This window comes from Oncorhynchus masou, chromosome 9 (assembly GCF_036934945.1).
Source record: "Oncorhynchus masou masou isolate Uvic2021 chromosome 9, UVic_Omas_1.1, whole genome shotgun sequence".
Lineage (NCBI taxonomy): Eukaryota > Metazoa > Chordata > Actinopteri > Salmoniformes > Salmonidae > Oncorhynchus > Oncorhynchus masou.
This window is the reverse complement of record NC_088220.1, coordinates 74,454,703-74,468,567: the sequence shown is the minus strand read 5'-3', so window position 1 is coordinate 74,468,567 and position 13,865 is coordinate 74,454,703.

Sequence of the window (13,865 nt, the reverse complement as noted above, 5' to 3'; positions counted from 1 at the left end):
AACCCAAATTGGTCTACATGGACAAGTTCTGGCCTGGTTTAGATCTTATCTATCTGAAAGATATCAGTTTGTCTCTGTGGATGGTTTGTCCTCTGACAAATCAACTGTTAATTTTGGTGTTCCTCAAGGTTTCATTTTAGGACCTCTATTGTTTTCACTATATATTTTACCTCTTGGTGATGTCATTCAGAAACATAATTTTAACTTTCACTGCTAAGTGGACGATACACAGCTGTACATTTTGATGAAACATGGTGAAGCCCCAAAATTGCCCTCTCTGGAAGCCTGTTTTTCAAGGGCAGCTTTTTTCCATCTATGTAACTTTGCAAATATCAGACACTATCTGTCCAACATTTATGCAGAAAATGTATCCATGCTTTTGTCACTTCTATATTAGACTACTGCAATGCTCTACTTTCCGGCTACCCGGATAAAGCAATAAATACACTTCAGTTAGTGCTAAATACGTCTGCTAGAATCCTGACTAGAACCCAAAAATTGGATCATATTACTCCAGGGCTAGCCTCTCTACACTGGCTTCCTGTCAAGGCAAGGGCTGATTTCAAGATTTTACTGCTAACCTACAAAGCATTACATGGGCTTGCTCCTATCTATCTCTCTGATTTGGTCCTGCCGTACATACCTATACATACTCTATGGTCAAAAGACACAGGCCTCCTTATTGTCCCTAGAATTTCTAAGCAAACAGCTGGAGGCAGGGCTCTCTCCTATTGAGCTCCATTTTTATGGAACAGTCTGCCTACCCATGTGAGAGACACAGACTCGGTCTCTACATTTAAGTCTTTACTGAAGACTCATCTCTTCAGTAGGTCCTATGATTGAGTGTAGTCTGGCCCAGGAGTGGGAAGGTGAACGGAAAGGCTCTGTAGCAACAAACCACCCTTGCAGTCTCTGCCTGGCCGGTTCCCCTCTCTCCACTAGGATTCTCTGCCTCTAACCCTACCACAGGGACTGAGTCACAGGCTTGCTGGTGCTCTTCCATGCCATCCCTAGGAGGCGTGCATCACTTAAGTGGGTTGAGTCTCTGACGTGATCTTCCTGTCCGGGTTGGTGCCCCCTCGGGTTCGTGCCGTGGGGGAGATCTTCGTGGGCTATACTCGGCCTTGTCTCAGGGTAGTAAGTTGGTGGTTGATGATATCCCTCTAGTGTTGTGGGGGCTGTGCTTTGGAAAAAATGGGTGGGAATATATCCTTGAAAATAAAAGAGAGCTGCACACTCTAGGAGTTCAGATGCAAAAAGTTAATTACCAACGTTTCGACAGCCAAGCTGAGTTCACCAGGGTATAATCACAAACACTGCGGGATGACTCGTTTATATAGTGTCAAAAGACACAGATGTCTGTAATCATGGCCAAGAGTGGCCTAATATCATAACCTCTTGAAACTCCCCATCCCGGATCCGGGATCGTGACTAAAGCCTCAGGCTCATTAGCATAACGCAACGTTAACGATTTCTGAAAATCGCAAATAAAAGGAAAATAATGCGCCTACTCTCAAGCTTAGCCTTTTCTTAACAACACTGTCATCTCAGATTTTCAAAATATGCTTTTGAACCATAGCAATTGACTAATTTGTGTAAGAGTATGCTAAGCTAGCTTAGCATTTTGAGTAGCATTTAGCACGCAACATTTTCACAAAAACCAGATAACCAAATAAATAAAATCATTTACCTTTGAAGAGCTTCGGATGTTTTCAATGAGGAGACTCTCAGTTACATAGCAAATGCGCAGTTTTTCCTGAAAGCGTCTGTGTGTAGGAGAAATCGCTCCGTTTTGTACATCACATTTGGCTACCGAAACGAACCGAAAATTCAGTCACCTACAACGTCAAACTTTTTCCGAATTAACTCCATAATATCGACCGAAACATGGCAAACGTTGTTTGGAATCAATCCTCAAGGTGTTTTTTCACATATCTCTTCATCGATATATCGTTCGTGGAAGCCTGCATTCTTCTCTGAATTCTGTGGAAAAATACTTGCAGCTGACTTTTGCGCACCAATTTCGGCGCAGGACACCGGGCGGATACCTGGTAAATGTGGTCTCTTATGGTCAATCTTCCAATGATATGCCTACAAATACGTCACAATGCTGCAGACACCTTGGGGAAACGACAGAAAGGGCAGACTTACTCCTCTCGCATTCACAGCCATATAAGGAGACAATGGAAAACAGAGCCTCAAAAATCCTGCTCATTTCCTGGATGCCGTCTCATCTTGGTTTTGCCTGAAGCTCACGTCCTAGGGCATGCACAGAAAATATATTTGCAGTTCTGGAATCGTCAGAGTGTTTTCTTTCCAAAGCTACCAATTATATGCATAGTCGAGCATCTTTTTGTGACAAAATATTGCGCTTAAAACGGGCACGTCTTTTTATCCAAAAATGATATAGCGCCCCTAGAGTTTCAAGAGGTGTTAATAATCAAATATTAAAATGTCATACAAAGAACAGCATACAAACAACAAATGGATAGCATACGATCATAGATTCATTTGACTACACAAGCTTACAAACAATTACAATGGCAAAGTCACAATAATCACAAAAATGGCTTCAGATCAAAATCTACGTTGAGACCGAAGGGCACAAGGGTCTTTAAATTAAAGATCCAGGCAGCCTCTCGTTTTAACAATAAATTATCAAGGTCACCCCCTCTTCTAGGGAGGGTGACATGTTCGATGCCAATATAACGCAGAGACGAAATCGAGTGGCCTGCCTCCAAGAAGTGGGCCGCAACTGGATAAGTAAAGTTTTTACACCTAATGGTGCTACGATGCTCTGAGATACGTACTTTTAATTTGCGCTTTGTTTTACCTACATAATTTTTACCACAAGGACAAGTTATAAGATAAATAACTGCCTTAGTGGAGCACGTAATAACACCTTTTATTGGGATCTGTTTCCCTGTTTGGGGGTGTTTGAAGGATCTACATTATAAGTGCCATTGCATTGAGCACAGCCATTACATTTGTAATTTCCATCCAGTAGGGGCGCAAATAGACGTTGTTCAGGAATATCTTGGGGTGGTAAATCAGAGTTTACCAAATGGTCTCTGAGATTTCTGCCCCGCGAGAATACGACCAAGGGAAGGTCTGAAAACACATTACCGAGACTATCATCGGATCTTAGGATGTGCCAATGTTTGTGAACAATTCCCTTAATTTGTTCAGAGCACTTTGAATAGCGGGTAGTTAGAACGCAAGAATATCCTGCCTGGTTGGCCCTGTCCGGGGTATAGTAGGACGGGCCATAATGTCTCCCGACCCCTCCTGTTTCAGCCTCCAGTAATTATTCTGCAATAGTTTATATATTGGGGGGCTAGGGTCAGTCTGTTATATCTGGAGTATTTCTCCTGTCTTATCCGGTGTCCTGTGTGAATTTAAGTATGCTCCCTCTAATTGTCTCTCTTTCTCGCTCTCTCTCTCTCTTCTCTCAGAGGACCTGAGCCCTAGGACCATGCCTCAGGACTACCTGGCCTGATGACTCCTTGCTGTCCCCAGTCCACCTGGTCGTGCTGCTGCTCCAGTTTCAACTGTTCTGCCTGTGGCTATGTAACCCTGACCTGTTCAGCGGACATTCTACCTTGTCCCGGACTTGCTGTTTTTGACTCTCTCTCTAACGCACCTGCTGTCTCTACCTCTGAATGATCGGCTATGAAAAGCCAACTGACATTTACTACTGAGGTGCGGACCTGTTGCACCCTCTACAACCATGATGATTATTATTTGACTCTGCTGGTCATCTATGAACATTTGAACATCTTGGCCATGTACTGTTATAATCTCCACCCGGCAGAGCCAGAAGATGACTGGCCACCCCTCAGAGCCTGGTTCCTTCTTGAGTTCCTGCCTTTCTAGGGAGTTTTTCCTAGCCACCGTGCTTCTACATCTGCATTGCTTGCTGCTTGGGGTTTTAGGCTGGGTTTCTGTATAGCACTTTGTGACATCAGCTGATGTAAAAAGGGCTTTATAAATACATTTGATTGACTGATTGATTGATACATCTCTCATGTTGTGAGGGTGGGATTATACATCTTCCATGCTGTGAGGGTGGGATTATACATCTTCCATGCTGTGAGGGTGGGATGTATACATATCTCATGCTGTGAGAGTGGGATGTATACATCTCTCATGCTGTGAGGGTGGGATGTGTAGATATCTCATGCTGTGAGAGTGGGATGTGTAGATATCCCATGCTGTGAGGGTGGGATGTGTAAATATCGCATGCTGTGAGGGTGGGATGTGTAGATATCCCATGCTGTGAGGGTGGGATGTGTAAATATCCCATGCTGTGAGGGTGGGATGTGTAGATATCTCATGCTGTGAGAGTGGGATGTGTAGATATCTCATGCTGTGAGAGTGGGATGTGTAGATATCCCATGCTGTGAGGGTGGATGTGTAGATATCCCATGCTGTGAGGGTGGATGTGTAGATATCTCATGCTGTGAGAGTAGGATGTGTAGATATCCCATGCTGTGAGGGTGGATGTGTAGATATCTCATGCTGTGAGAGTGGGATGTGTAGATATCTCATGCTGTGAGAGTGGGATGTGTAGATATCCCATGCTGTGAGGGTGTATGTGTAGATATCCCATGCTGTGAGGGTGGATGTGTAGATATCTCATGCTGTGAGAGTGGGATGTGTAGATATCTCATGCTGTGAGAGTGGGATGTGTAGATATCCCATGCTGTGAGGGTGTATGTGTAGATATCCCATGCTGAAAGAGTGGGATGTGTAGATATCTCATGCTGTGAGAGTGGGATGTGTAGATATCCCATGCTGTGAGGGTGGATGTGTAGATATCCCATGCTGTGAGGGTGGACGTGTAGATATCTCATGCTGTGAGAGTAGGATGTGTAGATATCCCTTGCTGTGAGGGTGGATGTGTAGATATCTCATGCTGTGAGAGTGGGATGTGTAGATATCTCATGCTGTGAGAGTGGGATGTGTAGATATCCCATGCTGTGAGGGTGGATGTGTAGATATCCCATGCTGTGAGGGTGGATGTGTAGATATCTCATGCTGTGAGAGTAGGATGTGTAGATATCTCATGCTGTGAGAGTAGGATGTGTAGATATCCCATGCTGTGTGGGTGGATGTGTATATCTTCCATGCTGTGAGGGTGGGATGTGTATATCTTCCATGCTGTTTGCCCTCACAGCTATCTTCTCTCACTCTCTCTCTGTCTCTCCATCCTCTCTCTCTCCATACTTCTCTTCCTCCTTCTCTCTCTAAAGGTAATGCTTCAAGGGCTCCTGATTTAAACCAGCTTAAAGTGATCATGTTTACACTATCAGAGCCAGTGATCTACCACACAGGGTGTCGCCGAGGCAACAGGGCTGCAGCCACAGAGGCAGAACTGAGCACACCCTACCCTCCATCAGACAAACCTGACCTATGGGGATGGAGACTGTGTGTGTTATGCTTCTGTGCGACCAGTGTGTGTGTATATGTGTGTGTTATCTCCCTGCAGGAAGGGGAGAGGGGACTTTTAGGGGGAACTAAGGTTACCCCCCCGATGGAGGCAGCGCGAGGTCATCCCACCGTGGGATGCTTCTCTGGGGGCGACCTTGTGGCCCCGTGAGCAGATGGGACTTCTGAGGGGAGGAGAGGAAGGAGCAGGCGAGGAGACCCCCGGAGTATAGGACCCCCGGTGCGGCCCTCAAATCCCTCCCCTCCCCGGCCTGGCTCAGCCAGAGCTGACCAAATGTGTTCCTAATCAGGGAAAAACACAAACCATTATTTTATTAAGGAGAGAGGGTCGCTGAGGCAGGACACACACACATACAGGCAGCACACACACACGTACAGGCAGGACACACATACAGGCAGGACACACACACGTACAGGCAGGACACACACACGTACAGGCAGGACACACAGGTACAGGCAGGACACACACACGTACAGGCAGGACACACACACGTACAGGCAGGACACACAGGTACAGGCAGGTTTGCACACACACGTCAGGCAGGACACACACACGTACAGGCAGGACACACACACGTACAGGCAGGACACACGCGTACAGGCCGCACACACACGTACAGGCAGGACACACACACGTACAGGCAGGACACACATACAGGCAGGACACACGTACAGGCAGGACACACGTACAGGCAGGACACACGTACAGGCAGGACACAAACACAGGCAGGACACACATACAGACAGGACACAACAGGCAGGACACACATACAGGCAGGACACACGTACAGGCAGGACACATCAGGCAGGACACACGTACAGGCAGCACACACACACAGGTGCACACACGTACAGGCAGGACACACGGGCAGGCAGGACACACGTACAGGCAGACAGGCAGGACACACACATACAGGCAGGACACACACGTACAGGCAGGACACACGTCCAGGCAGGACACACACAGGCAGGACACCAGGCAGCACACACACGTACAGGCAGGACACACGTACAGGCAGCACACACACGTACAGGCAGGCTTCAGGCAGGACACACACGTACAGGCAGGACACACGTACAGGCAGCACACACACGTACAGGCAGGACGCACACGTACAGGCAGGACACACACGTACAGGCAGGACACACACGTACAGGCAGGACACACGTACAGGCAGGACACACGTACAGGCAGCACACACACGTACAGGCAGGACACACGTACAGGCAGGACACACAGGTACAGGCAGGACACACACGTACAGGCAGGACACACGTACAGGCAGGACACACGTACAGGCAGGACACACATACAGGCAGGACACACAGGTACAGGCAGGACACACACGTACAGGCAGCACACACACGTACAGGCAGGACACACGTACAGGCAGGACACACGTACAGGCAGGACACACACGTACAGGCAGGACACACACGTACAGGCAGGACACACATACAGGCAGGACACACGTACCGGCAGGACACACATACGGCAGGCAGACACACACGTACAGGTAGCACACACACGTACAGGCAGACACACACACGTACAGGCAGCACACACACACAGGCAGGACACATATTTTACAGGCAGGACACACGTACAGGCAGGACACACACGTACAGGCAGACACACACGTACAGGCAGGACACACACACGTACAGGCAGACACACACGTACAGGCAGGACACACAGGTACAGGCAGGACACACACACGTACAGGCAGGACACACGTACAGGCAGGACATACAGGTACAGGCAGGACACACACGTACAGGTAGCACACACACGTACAGGCAGGACACACATACGTACAGGCAGACACACACGTACAGGTAGCACACACACGTACAGGCAGACACACACACGTACAGGCAGCACACACACGTACAGGCAGGACACATACACGTACAGGCAGGACACACGTACAGGCAGGACATACAGGTACAGGCAGGACACACACATGTACAGGCAGGACACACCGGTACAGGCAGGACACACGTACAGGCAGGACACACACACATACCGGCAGCACACACACGTACAGGCAGGACACACACACGTACAGGCAGCACATACACGTACAGGCAGGACACACACGTACAGGCAGACACACACATACAGGCAGCACACACGTACAGGCAGGACACACACACGTACAGGCAGCACACACACGTACAGGCAGGACACACACACGTACAGGCAGACACACACGTACAGGCAGGACACACACACGTATAGGCAGCACACATGTACAGGCAGGACACACACACGTACAGGCAGGACACACACACGTACAGGCAGACACACACGTACAGGCAGGACACACACACGTACAGGCAGCACACACGTACAGGCAGGACACACACACGTACAGGCAGGACACACACACGTACAGGCAGCACACACGTACAGGCAGCACACACGTACAGGCAGGACACACACACGTACAGGCAGACACACACGTACAGGCAGGACACACACACGTACAGGCAGACACACACGTACAGGCAGGACACACATACGTACAGGCAGCACACATGTACAGGCAGGACACACACGTACAGGCAGGACACACGTACAGGCAGGACACACACAGGACACACGTACAGGCAGGACACACACGTACAGGCAGACACACACGTACACACACGTACAGGCAGACACACACGTACAGGCAGGACACACGTACAGGCAGCACACACACGTACAGGCAGGACACACGTACAGGCAGCACACACACGTACAGGCAGGACACACGTACAGGCAGGACACACGTACAGACAGGACACACACACGTACAGGCAGGACACACACGTACAGGCAGGACACACATACAGGCAGGACACACGTACCGGCAGGACACACATACGTACAGGCAGACACACACGTACAGGTAGCACACACACGTACAGGCAGACACACACACGTACAGGCAGCACACACACGTACAGGCAGGACACATACACGTACAGGCAGGACACACGTACAGGCAGGACACACACGTACAGGCAGACACACACGTACAGGCAGGACACACACACGTACAGGCAGGACACACGTACAGGCAGGACACACAGGTACAGGCAGGACACACACACGTACAGGCAGGACACACGTACAGGCAGGACATACAGGTACAGGCAGGACACACACGTACAGGTAGCACACACACGTACAGGCAGGACACACATACGTACAGGCAGACACACACGTACAGGTAGCACACACACGTACAGGCAGACACACACACGTACAGGCAGCACACACACGTACAGGCAGGACACATACACGTACAGGCAGGACACACGTACAGGCAGGACATACAGGTACAGGCAGGACACACACATGTACAGGCAGGACACACCGGTACAGGCAGGACACACACGTACAGGCAGGACACACACACATACCGGCAGCACACACACGTACAGGCAGGACACACACACGTACAGGCAGCACATACACGTACAGGCAGGACACACACGTACAGGCAGACACACACATACAGGCAGCACACACGTACAGGCAGGACACACACACGTACAGGCAGCACACACACGTACAGGCAGGACACACACACGTACAGACAGACACACACGTACAGGCAGGACACACACACGTATAGGCAGCACACACGTACAGGCAGGACACACACACGTACAGGCAGGACACACACACGTACAGGCAGACACACACGTACAGGCAGGACACACACACGTACAGGCAGCACACACGTACAGGCAGGACACACACACGTACAGGCAGGACACACACACGTACAGGCAGCACACACGTACAGGCAGCACACACGTACAGGCAGGACACACACGTACAGGCAGACACACACGTACAGGCAGGACACACATACGTACAGGCAGCACACACACGTACAGGCAGGACACACGTACAGGCAGGACACACACGTACAGGCAGGACACACGTACAGGCAGGACACACGTACAGGCAGGACACACGTACAGGCAGGACACACACGTACAGGCAGACACACACGTACAGGCAGGACACACACACGTACAGGCAGACACACACGTACAGGCAGGACACACATACGTACAGGCAGCACACACACGTACAGGCAGGCAGGCAGCACACACACGTACAGGCAGGACACACGTACAGGCAGGACACACGTACAGGCAGGACACACGTACAGGCAGGAAACACACGTACAGGCAGGACACACACACGTACAGGCAGCACACACACGTACAGGCAGGACACACGTACAGGCAGGACACACGTACAGGCAGGACACACACACGTACAGGCAGGACACACACGTACAGGCAGGACACACGTACTGGCAGGACACACACGTACAGGCAGGACACACACACGTACAGGCAGGACACACACGTACAGGCAGGACACACACGTACAGGCAGGACACACACACGTACAGGCAGACACACACGTACAGGCAGCACACACACGTACAGGCAGACACACACACGTACAGGCAGACACACACGTACAGGCAGCACACACACGTACAGGCAGGACACACATGGAACAGGCCGACACACACATGGACATGCACACATACACTTATGTGCACACACATGTATGCAGACATACACAAAACACAGCCTAACAGACACATATGGTATTCCCATACTGCATATGGTACTCACATACTGCACGCGGTACTCAGATACTGCAAGCAGTGCTCACATACTGGACCCGGTGCTCACATACTGCACTTACGTCCACACTTGATTTTAAAATGCATTTTCAAAACAAGTACAGGGTGATATTTGGTCCATATTGAAAAGTGAATAAATCACCACAACATACATATTAGTTTTTTTTCTCAAATTGCCCTCATTTAGAATCTATCTATCTCTCCTCCCATCTGCCTACATCTCTCTCCCTCTCTTCAGCAAAACAAACGGAAGGATTAAGGATTGGCGGAGGGATAATGAGAGTCTGGTGAGGAGTGTTGACCGTAGAGGTGCTGCAGATTAGGGGGGCAAGCCTCATTCGCACACTCCTTCCTAAAAGCAGCTAATGTTTCTTTTGAAGAAATAATCCTGTTTGGCTGCTTAATGCCACTCTCCAATTTAATGGGACTTGTCTGGTTTCACCACAGCCAGCTACTTCCGAGGGAGAGGGTAAAAATGCATTGTGTGTTGAGGTTTGAGTGACGGTGTGGCTTAGACTAAAGACATAGTTAAGGTCCTCCATAGATATTTACATATGAAAATACACATTTGCAATTACATTGATTCAGAATGACAAAGTAGCTAATACATTCACTTAGATATATGTGCACCGGTGCATGTAATGTATTAGTTATATATATATATTTCGCTTACACAGTACCAGTCAAAAGTTTGGACACACCTACTCATTCCAGGGTTTTTCTTTATTTATTACTATTTTCAACATTGTAAAATAATAGTCAAGCCAAAAACCTATGAAATAACACATAAGGAATCATTTATTAACCTTAAAAGTGATAAACAAATTAAAATATATTTTATATTTCAGATTCTTCAAAGATGCCACACATTGCCTTGATGACAGATTTGCACACTCTTGGCATCCCCTCAACCAGCTTCATGAGGTAGTCACCTGGAATGCATTTCAATTAACAGCTGTGCCTTGTTAAAGTTAATTTGTGGAATTTCTTTCCTTCTTTTAATGTGCTTGAGCCAATCAGTTGTGTTGTGACAAAGTAGGGATGGTTTACAGCCCTATTTGGTAAAAGACCAAGTCCATATTATGGTAAGAACATCTCAAATAAGCAAAGGGAAACTACAGTCCATCATTACTTTAAGACTTGAAGGTCAGTCAATGAGGAAAATGTCCATACATTTTAAAGTTTCTTCAAGTGCAGTCCCAAAAACCATCAAGCGCTATGATGAAACTAGCTCTCATGAGGACCGCCACAGGAAAGGAAGACCCAGAGTTACCTCTTCTGCAGAGAATACGTTCATTAGAGTTACCAGCCTCAGAAATTGCAGCCCAAATAAATGCTTTATATAGTTCAAGTAACAGACACATCTCAACATCAACTGTTCAGATGAGACTGTGTGAATCAGGCCTTTATGGTCGAATTGCTGCTGCAAAAAAACACTATTAAAGGACACCAATAATAAGAGACTTGCTTGGGCCAAGAAACACAAACAATCTGTCCTTTGGTCTGATGAGTCCAAATTTGAGATTTTTGGTTCCAACCTCCATGTCTTTGTGAGACACAGAGTCGGTGAACGGATGATCTCCACATGTGTGGTTTCCACCGTGAAGCATGGGGCAGGAGGTGTGATGGTGTGGGGGTGCTTTTCTGGTGACACCGTGTGTGATTTATTTAGAATTCAAGGCACACTTAACCAGCATGGCTACCACAGCATTCTGCAACAATACACCATTCCATCTGGTTTGCGCCTAGTGGGACTATAATTTGTTTTTCAACAGGACAATGACCCAAAACACCTCCAGGCTGTGTAAGGGCTATTTTACCAAGAAGGAGAGCGATGGATTGCTGCATCAGATGACCTACCCTCCACAATCATCCGACCTCAACCCAATTAAGATGGTTTGGGATGAGTTGGACCGCAGAGTGATGGAAAAGCAGCCACAAAGTGCTTACCATATGAGGGAACTACTTCAAGACTGTTGGAAAAGCATTCCAGGTGAAGCTGGTTGAAAGAATGCCAAGAGTTTGCAAAGCTGGCAAAGGGTGGCTACTTTGAAAAATCTAATATGTAAAATATATTTTTGATTTGTTTAACACTTTTTTGGTTACTGCATGATTCCATATGTGCTATTTTAACGTTTTGATGTCTTCACTATTATTCTACAATGTAGAAAATAGTACAAATAAAAAAAACTTGAGTAGGTGTGTCCAAACTTTTGACTGGTACTGTATATGCACACTAGATGACTAATAGGGGGCGCTGCTTTAAAGCCACATTTCCCCATCGTGGCACTCCCCTACCATTGTAAAACATATTTTGGAAGCTATAGAAATGCATTTATTAACGTTTGCATTCATTTTGCCACAAGTGTTCTGTCACAGACACATCAATCCATACTTTTAAAATATATTATGTGAGCTAAATATAAAAATTAAAAATAGAAAAAACTTTAAAAACATTTTCCTTATAGTATACCTGTTTGAGATTAGTAATGCTACTGTCCCCATTATAACAAAAAAAACAACACTTAAAAACACTTAATTACATGTCATTTGGTCCTGAAACATTGAATTCAAATACTGTAGAATTCCATTAATTCCTAGGAAGGACTGCTCCTTCAGGGGAGTGTCAATATGGCCTGTCAATGGCTTCAACGCCTCTCAATGGCCAATACATAGCATCAGCAATTCAGGGTTTATTTACATCATCGGTCAATACAGAGATATTATCAACAGCAAGACCACTCGTCGATTTTGTTCATACACACTGCCCCCTGGTGGTAATGATGATAAACAGCCTTGCACAGGCCGGACTGACATTCAGATCACAGACATGTCTGTTTGGTTTGGTTTCCAGTTGCTATTTAAAATATCTGCTGCTTGGTCAGATAGACAACCAAAACACACATACGAGAGCTAGCTCAGGGAGAGATGCTCAATAATATGATACCCAATATCAAAGACTGCCAGAGTGTGTCTGTCTTTGTGCTTTGATATGGCGATAAACAATATCAAATATGTGGTGTTAGTCGGTTGAGAATGTGATCATAAAGAGGGGTTGGAGACCAGCTTGTTGCCCACCCACCTTCTAAAGAACTACTAGTCTCCTCTAACGTCACACACAACCCCCCACACAGACATACATTTGAAGTCGGAAGTTTACATACATAAACAAATAATGAAAGGCACCAAACTTTAGTAGACTTTGTTTTATTTCACTCAAAGTGCCCATCTACTTGTCTACCCAGGCTTAGGTTGGAGTCATTAAAACCTGTTTTTCAACCACTCCACAAATGTCTTGTTAACAAACTATAGTTTTGCCAAGTCTGATAGGACATCTACTTTGTGGATGACACAAGTAATTTTTCCAACAATTGTTTGCAGACAGATTATTTCACTTATAATTCACTGTATCACAATGCTAGTGGGTTGACTGTGCCTTTAAACAGCTTGTAAAATTCCAGAAAATTATGTCATGGCTTTAGAAGCTTCTGATAGGCTAATTGACAACATTTGAGTCAATTGGAGGTGTGCCTGTGATTGTATTTCAAGGCCTTCCTTCAATCTCAGTGCCTCTTTGCTTGACATCATGGGAAAATCAAAAGAAATCAGCCAAGACCTCAGACAAAACAATTGTAGATCTCCACAAGTCTGGTTCAACCTTGGGAGCAATTTACAAACGCCTGAAGGTACCACGTTCATCTGTTCAAACAATAGTACGCATGTATAAACACCATGGGACCA